Below are 6,249 nucleotides of genomic sequence, written 5' to 3'. Positions count from 1 at the left end.
TTTGTGCCAAATCTTCCTACTTGGAGACCTCTAGTCTCTCCAGAGTTGAAAAGGACCTCACTTTTTAAGATGAGAAAGCTGTGGTCCAGGGGTCACCTGGGAGGAAGTTGCCCTGCTTAGAAGTAACAATCTCAACAAAAGCCCAGGTCTGAAGTCTTAGGCCAGATCTTTCTCCACCAAATCTCTAGCAAAGGACACTTCTCTTTGGACTTCAGATCCAAAGCACATATCTTGGCCAGACACGGTGGCTCACACCTGTAATCCCAGCACTTTTGGAGGCCAAGGTGGGAGGATCATTTGAAGCCAGGAGTTTGAGAACAGCCTGGGTAACAAGGTCAGACCCTATCTCTACAAAAAAAAAAAAAAAGAAAATTAAATTAGCTGGACATGGTGGCCCACACCTGTAGTCACAGCTACTTGGGAGGCTGAGGTAGGAGGATGGCTTGAGCCCAGGAGGTTGAAGTTGTAGTGAGCCGTGATTGTGCCACTGCACTCCAGCCTGGGTGACAGAGTGAGACCGTCTCAAAAAAAAAAAAAAAAAAAAAAGCACATATTTTAATACTCTTCTCTCTTGCTCAGAGTCCTATTTGCTGTTGAAACCATGACCACGTATAGTATATATGTGTGTGTGCGTATATAGTGTGTGTGTGTGTGTGTGTGTGTGTATAATCATATGTGAGCACTAGGTACCAGGTCCTGTGCCGAATGTGTTATACAAATGATTTCACTTAATGGACAGAAATACTCTAAGAGGAACCATTATCCCCATTTGATGGATGAGGAAACTGAGGTTCTGAGATGGCCATTAGCTTGCTCAAGGAACATAGAGGCGGTACATGGCAGAGCTGTGATTCCACAGCTGTCTGACCTTAAAGTCCCTTCTACAAACCATTCCACACTCCCCGCTCTGAATGTCCCCTTCCCGGGCCTGTCAAGCGCCCCCTGGCAGCCTAGAACAACAGGCTGTCTCTCTGTCATTCGTGTAGCTTCTAGAATCTTACCTTCTACTCCAGAAAGCCTTCTCCGATGGTTCGAGGGGAGTTAAAGATGGTCCCGTCTGAAGGTGGGATTCTTGCGGTCACAGTAGTCAGCGACTCTCACCCTCGCCTGCTCTGTGAATGTTCAGCTCCAATGTGTGCGGGTGGGACCCATGCTTGTCCCTGCCAGGCTTAAGCCCTGTCCGTCAGCATCACGGGTCTGTCTGCAGCTGCCTCATTTCTGTGGAAAAATTAGCAGCAGCCCACTGGGTATTTCCAGCGAGCAACGGCGGGTTTTACGTAAGGAGTCAGAGTAAGCACGTTAAACATGGCTGCGGCCGGCACTTCAGGACGGCTGTGGCCTGTGAGCCTTGTTTTGGAGAAATTCGCTGAGGGAGGGGTTGGAACCACCTCACAGCAGGAGCAAGCGAAGGAACAGGTGGGAAAAGTGCAGACGCAGAGGATCACCGAGCTGTCGCCCTCGAGTGTGAAAAGGGCTGTTTTGGGGAGGTGGGATTTGACTTCTGCTGTGGGTCCCCACACAGAGGAACGAGGAGCTACAGTCACGTGGTCGGGGTGAATTACAAGGAAAAGCAGCTGTGTCAAATCCTTGTTTGGAAACAGGTGGTGCCCAGTCAGTCAGAACTATCCCCAGATGGAGCGATCTGGGCACAGGCCGGGCAGCCAACCAGGCAGGGGTGCTGCAGAGGGTCCACCTGAGAGGGCTCGGCTGCTCTTGCCAGGGAGGTCCTGGAGGGCAGGGGCAGCCTCCTCCACTGCCCACTGCCCACTCTTCAAGGGGGTAGGGGCCAACTTGACTGAGACTGCCAGGGTCCTGCCAGAGGCTTCTTATCTAGTTTATCCCATCTAATCATGGATTTATTTTATTTTGTTTTGTTTTGTTTTGTTTTGTTTTGTTTTGTTTTGTTATGTTATGAGACAGCGTCTGGCTCTGTTGCTGAGCCTGGAGTGCAGTGGTGTAATCATAGCTCATTGCAGCCTCAAACTCCTGGGCTCAAGGGATCCTCCCATTTTAGCCTCCTGAGCAGCTGGGACTACAGGCATGCACCACTGCCCCCAGCTAATTGGACTGATTGATTGATTGACTGACTGATTGTAGAGAATGTCTCACTTTGTCCAGGCTGGTCTCAAACTCCCGGCTTCAAGCGATCCTCCTGGCTCAACTTCCCAAAGTAATGGGATTATAGCCGTGAGCCACTGCACCCAGCCTTTAATCATGAAGTGTTGATCATGCAATGACAGGAATGCCGATTATCAGAAGAAGAGCAGGGTTTGTCCCACTCTGCCCCCTGTTGTCCTGAACAAAACACAAAGGGGCAGTAAACTCCATGACTAAGAGAAACCTTGTGGCCCCTGCATTTAAGATCCTAGACTGTCTGAACCACAGGCCTGCTGGGGAGTCATCAGGTGGTCTTTTGGTTTCCTGCCCACACTTATTTTCTGGCCTCCCCTTCTGGGTGTGCCAGTCGTTTCTCCCTCCTCTTTCCTCTTTATAGAGGGGAGAAGCCCAGTATCTGCTGGAAATAGGGAACCTTAGAGTTGCCCTACCAGCAGAGTCCCCTGAGAGCCTCCCTTAGAGTTGCTGAGAGGCTAGTTGGGGATCAGGGACTCTGTATGGACTCATGGGCTGTTTTCTCTTGGCTTGAAAAAAAAAATCTCTCCACATGATCTGGCCTCCTCTTATCGTATCCAGATGACCTAGCACCTGATGTGAGTCCTGGGGCAGCGGCCCTGCTGGGCTGCACTCAGGGTTCAGCATTAAATCTTAGGGGAGATTTAGATGAGATTCCAGAAAATGGAAAATTAACCTCTAGGGACAGGAAGCAGATCAGTGATTGTCTGGGGCTGGGATGGGGTGGAGAATTGACTGCAAGAAGTGGGAGGAAACTTTTTGGGGTGATGGGGATGTTCTAGATTTTGATTGTCATAGTGGTTACACAGGTGTGCACATTTGTCAGCCTTCATTTAATTGTTAACTTATTATTGATGCATTATTAATTTAAAAAAACAAATCTTAGAACAGATTGGTAGCAAGTGCCATGTTCAACAAATGGTCAGGCAGGCACCAGTTTGCTTAATTCTGAGGACTCTTGTTCAGCCACAACAAAAAACATATAAGCCATGCAGATTCATGGAAGACGGAAAATGAAGTAATATGGCACAAAAAAGAAGGAACTCAGGGTGGATATTCACAGTGAAGACAACAGCTCTCTAGGGCTCAGGTCTGCTCTGTGCAGAGGGAGCTCACCCCCTGGGAAGAGGCCTTCCTTGCTCTTGGTTGGCCCGGATATTTTAAGCAGCTGGGACAATATCCTGCAGAAAGTAGAAGGAATAATCACAAGGAAAAATGGGGCCCTGCTAACATGTGAGTAATAAAAAGGGGAGACAAAATCCAGATGGAAAGCTGATCCTGTCTTTACTTAAAATTCTGATATTTTATTCACCTTAAACTTTTCCCATTAATGCAGATTTTTAAAATAGTTCATTAAAACATGATTTATCTTGATTATTTGGGCACTCTCTTAAATCGTGCAGCCTGGGCAAGTGCCTCACTTGATCACTGATGTCCAGCCCCAAGGGAAAAGCAGGAAGCGAGAACCAGCCTCTAGTCCAGAGAAATCAACGGCGATCAACCTCTGCAGGCCTGGAGTGGGGAGAGGCACGACTAGGACCACAGCCTGGAAGCACCCAGGACGGCCCTGGAAGGACCCAGGACAGCCCTGGAAGGCTAAGTGGGGTGGGAGAGACCTGCCTGGGGCTGCAGCTGAGAAGACTGCTGGGCTTGGAGGGTGGGGCAGTACAGACCATAGGAGCATTAGGTGTGCTGGGCCCAGGGGTGGCTCCTGGTGACTTACCCCCTTGAGGGTGGCCCCAGTGTCTCCCCTCTGCCACACCGAGCCTTTAAGTATGTAGTTGGTTTCTTGGCTGCCCTCAGGCCTGGAGGGAAACCCACCTATTGTGCCAAGAGTGGTGGAGAAGCTCAGAAGTGGGGTGCAAAGTGGGGAAGGGTAGGCAAGGGCTCCAAGCAGGGAGTTGGGAGGTGATTCAGGGGTGAAGCTGCTGAGAGGCTCAGGAGGGAGGAACATGGGCCCAAGGTGGGAACTCCAAGGAAGATAACAAGGCTGGGAATAGAAGGCCCAGAGCTCTGTTTCCCAGGCTGGAGCCCCAGGAAGGAGCTCCCAAGGCATTGGGGTAGTGGTGGCTAGAACAGCCATGGAAGCGGAGAGCTAGGAGTTTAGTCTCAAAACAGTAGTGAGATTTTCTCAGTCCTCACTCTCCTGGCCAGCTGCCAGGAGATGTGTGCTTGTTTGCATGGCTGACATTTTTCTGTAAAACTCCCTCCACTCCACATGGAAATGACCCAGGTAGGAAATGACCAGGGTACAAATGGGCCTGATGGCAGGCCTACACTCTCCCTGGGAGGTTGAGGGAGCAGAAAGTGGGTCCCAGGTGCTGCCGATAGCCTCTGGGTGTGGAGTAGCCAAAGGTGGGCCTGGCAGGCATCTTTCCAGAAGGCAACCAGGGAGCTGAAGGGAGAAAGCCAGGGACCAAGGCCGGAGAGAAGGAGGCAAAGGAAAGGGTGGGAGTCAGAGAGAGCCTGGGATTGTACAGTCAGGAGGACAGCAAAGGAGGCCGGGAGGAGGGGGCCAGGAAAGGGCCTGGCCAGGGTCAGGTGGGGAAGTCAAAAGCAGTGCAGGCCTCCAAGTCCAGCTCTGTGGGGGAAGCATCCAGGTCTTGTGCTGCCCCAGCACCTTCACTCTGGAAATAGGAAAACCACCAGCAAGGAATTTCATGCCTCAGTGTCCCCCCCACTGCCCGCCCCAACACATCAACTGTGTGTTCTCCCAGGGCAGGGCCCCTGCCTTTCTGCTCTTTGCCCACCGCCCTCACTCCCTAGCAGCCACCGTGGGCCTGGTGCTGAGCAGTCAATGCTTGCTGAACTGGACTGCCCTTGGCGGGGATGTCACACGGGTCAGACGGCTTGGTCAGCGAGGACTCTGGGACAGGCCAACCTGTGTTTCTGATGCAAACCAAGGAAAAGAGCAAGAGGTGAAACTGACATTCCTTCCCAGCCTGCCCAGCGCCCCGTGCCAGGCACTTCCTCTGGTTCCATGTGTTCTCCTCATTTTCCAGATGGTGAACCTGTCAGGCCTTGTGAGTTCCCCTCAGAGTTAGGGTTCTTATTCCCCCCGACTCGCCCAGACCCCTGAGCCTGAGCTCTTTCCCTAGGTTGGTGGGACCTTCAGGGAAGGAGGCTGAGGGTGCCCTTCGGAGAGCAGTGGCCTGCCTGGGGGATGAAGTGGAGGCCCTCAGATCTGGCTTGGGCGTGCCAGGGCTCAGTGGCAGCCAGACAGGGGCTGGGCTCCCCCCTAGGAGAGAGGGAGAGGAGGAGCTGAGGCCAGGAGGTGGGTATCTTCTCAGGAGGATGGATGGGAGGGGTCCCTTTGTCATGGTGGGCCGGTGGATGGGGCAGGAAGGGGATGTGGCCTGTGGCTGAATTCTGCTGTCTTTGAAAGCCGGGGAAATGGCTCCCACAGTAAGCCAAGATGAGAGAACTCTAGGGTTCCTGCCTGGGCCCTCCAGGATTCTCTCCTCCAGCCTCTTGCCTCTGGGTTAGATTTCCCTCAAGACACCCTAAGCTGGGGTACAGTTTCCACTGTGAGCTAGAAGTTTCCGTTTTCTTGAATGTAAATGGGGGAGGATAGTAGTCACTTCCTTTCAGTTTTTGCTCAAATGCTACCACAGAGAGCCCTCTCTGACCATCCTGTTCCCAATTGCCAGGACTCCACCTCCCCTGCCTTCTCGATCCTTTCGCTGCTTTACTTTTCTGAGCGGCACTTCTCACTTTCTAGGAGGCTGTGTAACTGATTTATTGATTTTTGTCTGCTTTTTCCCGCCACCCCCAAATACTAGAGCCATAGGGTAGGAACCTTTGCCTATTTTGTTCCTGTGTCCGCAGCACCTAAAGTAATGCCAGGAACTTAATACATATTTGTTGAATGAACACGTGAAGGATGCATGTGAAGTGTTTCACAGGATTCTTGGAGTCTTAAGATTATTGCTGCTGCTGTTGTTTGCTGTGTGACTTGAGCAGATTCCTTAGCCTCTCTGGACCTCTGTCTCGCTGTCTGTAAAATGAGAAGAGTGAACCACTAAAGATCTGTGAGCTTCCTTCAAACTCTAAAAATCTTGGTGCCTCCGAATGCTCAAGAAAGTTCTTCCCAAACCTCACCAGGAACTCCTTTTTCTT

The sequence above is a fragment of the Hylobates moloch genome, unplaced genomic scaffold (genome assembly GCF_009828535.3).
Source record: "Hylobates moloch isolate HMO894 unplaced genomic scaffold, HMol_V3 SCAFFOLD_11, whole genome shotgun sequence".
Classification (NCBI taxonomy): domain Eukaryota; kingdom Metazoa; phylum Chordata; class Mammalia; order Primates; family Hylobatidae; genus Hylobates; species Hylobates moloch.
The sequence above is the reverse complement of the archived record's forward strand: the minus strand, read 5'-3'. Positions refer to the sequence as shown.